This window comes from Anastrepha obliqua, chromosome 6 (genome assembly GCF_027943255.1).
Source record: "Anastrepha obliqua isolate idAnaObli1 chromosome 6, idAnaObli1_1.0, whole genome shotgun sequence".
Classification (NCBI taxonomy): Eukaryota; Metazoa; Arthropoda; class Insecta; order Diptera; family Tephritidae; genus Anastrepha; species Anastrepha obliqua.
The window spans coordinates 75,894,568-75,897,238 of NC_072897.1; the positions used below are offsets into that span (position 1 = coordinate 75,894,568).

Here is a 2,671-nt window from a genome sequence, read left to right on the forward strand (position 1 = left end):
CTCCAATAAAAAAAGTCCCGTTAGATGATGTCAAATGGCACAAGGAAGTTAAGGTGATGGGACGCAACAACGAGGAGTCCTTTGAGCTTCTTACAGCATGCATTCGCAGCCCTGGAGAACTGTGGGTAGATGTGGTACCATGAAAGGACGCATCTAAAGGTTGTCTTACCTACAATAAAAAGAAGAATAAGAGCAGAAAATCAAACCACATCCCGTGAAAGTGGTACAACGGATTACTTGCTGCTCTTTATGGAGAAGGAGAAAGTGGGGGTTGACCTAATACAGGGACCATCATGGATCGTACAAGGCAAAGTCGCTGGCCTTAACAAGCCTAACTGCGCTAAGGCTTCTGGTTTCTACCACACAAGGTAAGTCAACAAATTGTATTCTGGTTAGGAAAAACTTTAATGTCAAATTCATGAAATTTCTGCTCCCGCAGTTATGCAACGCAGATCTGACGACGGCATTATGTAAGCAGTGGGGGGCCCTAACCTTCTGCTTACATCAGCATACCTGTCGTTGGACAATGGACCAGGGGAAGAGGACTGGACCCGAAACATGGAACAGCAGCGGCATTAATGGACGAGAGGAGTCTCTTTTTGACCTCTACTAATATTGTGGCAGTATTGTAAATATTTATATAATTGTGGCAGCAATGTAAACCTTTACATAATGATTGGCAACTCTAGTCGCAGCCATTTTTTTATAAGAGTTAGTCGATAAATAAACGGGTAAAGCTCAAGTTGTCGTGTTTTATTGGTTCGTCACTTAGAATATCAGAAGTTGTTGTTACCCAAAATGTCCATTGAATTGAATTCATATACGGGTGAGCAACTTAGATTGTGGTTGCGTGGACTCGGCGAAAAAATATGAGGAAATAAATCTGAGCTAATTCTTCGTTTACAAAATATTTCTGACGAAATGCGTGGAAATTTGGAAGATTTTGCGGTCGGCGTCGACGTTGCAGATGAAGAAAACGAAGATGGCGGAGCCAGCGGACAAACGGACGAAATCAACGAAGAACCGAGCAGCATGGAGGTCGCTAACAAGTCAAATACAAAAAATCAAAGTAACGAAGATGCAATTGAACAAACGAGTGTCGAGTGTGATTCGAATGAGTGGCGTCTCTTAAAATATGAGTTGGATTTGCTAAGACGCGAGTGTGAAATAGAAAAGAGAGAAAACGAAATATTAATGAAAGAAAAAGAACAATCCGGCAATAGTTGTAATCAAGCGAGTATTTCCAATAAGCACAAATTAGCTGACGTTAAAAAACTCATTCCCGAATTTTTTGGTAATGGAGATTGCTTTAAGTTGTGGCAAACTCAATTACAAAATATTCAAAGCACTTATAAGTTGGATGACAACAACATGAGAGCACTAATTGCGAATCGACTAAAAGGTAACGCGTTAAGGTGGTTGCACTCTCGTGCTGATTTAATAACAATGCCTTTCGATAAATTCTTATTGGAAATGAGCTCTCTATTTGAAGAAAAAGCAAGCAAGTTGAAGTTGAAAAGAAAACTTGATTGATTGATTTCTGAATCGTCTGAAGAATATTTTCATGCAAAATTGATTTTAGCAAACAGAATTCTAATTAGAGAAGATGAGTTGGTTGAATACGAGTATTTGGTTGAAGGCATACCAAATGAGGCATTGCGTTCGCAAGCTAAAATTAAAAGATTTCCAACAAATATGAGTTGTTGGAAGCATTCAGAACAAATTCAACTACCAAAGTTCCCAGTAAGAAAAATTACACCGCATGACCTCCAAATGGTGAGCAACAAGTAGCCAGAGTCAACAGGTGCTACAATTGCAACTCAGTTGGACATCTAGCAAATGAATGCCGCAAATCCAAACGAGAGTGGGGTGCTTGCCATGTATGTGGAGTAGTTGGCCATTATGCAGCAAATTGCCAACAAAGAAAGACCGTGCCAGTTCATCATGTCACCAATTCAATGGAGGATGACGAGTTTGTAAGATATATAGGGTTTTTCAGTAAGAGCGCTTCAACTTTTGAACTTTTTTGAATAAAACACAAACGGTTTGACTTTTTTAACTAATTTTTTTTTTATTATCGAGTTTGAACATATACATTTAAGTATGAAATTCGATTTCTTTTGCATGACCACCGCGTGCACGTTTTACGAAGTCCAATCGTTGAACCCAATTTTCGACCACTTTTTTGCATAAATCGGCCAAAATTCCAGCAATTTCGCGTTCAATATTGGCTCTGAGCTCACAAATCGTCGCCGGCTTGTTACTGTAGATCAATGACTTCACATAACCCCAAAACGGGACGGCTTGTTAAATGGACCGTAAAATGGCCGTAATGCTCTTAAAGTAGCAGCAACAGAACGATTATTTTCATAAAAAATGTGCACGATTTGCAATCGTTGCTCAAGTGTATAGCGTTCCATGATGAAATGTATACTAATGAAGTTTACAAATGACAAGCGAAAAATAAAAAATATTGCGTCGTTCGCCCTCCCTATCGGAAAAAAGTTGTAGCGCACCTATTGACTAACCCATATTAATTATAAATTTGTAAATTCCAAACTTTATTATAAAACTTTATTAGATTCACTAATCCATACAGGAAGTCCAATAAGCATTATTCGCCAGAAGTTCGTACCAGATGCATTAATAAATAGAAATAATAATTTAATTT

The 2,671-nt window shown here is 38.5% G+C and overlaps 1 pseudogene; it reads left to right on the forward strand.

Annotated features, from left to right (window-relative positions):
• The first annotated feature begins 731 nt into the window (after window positions 1–731).
• Window positions 732–1,533, forward strand: LOC129250751 (uncharacterized; annotated as a pseudogene).
• Window positions 1,534–2,671: the final 1,138 nt, after the last annotated feature.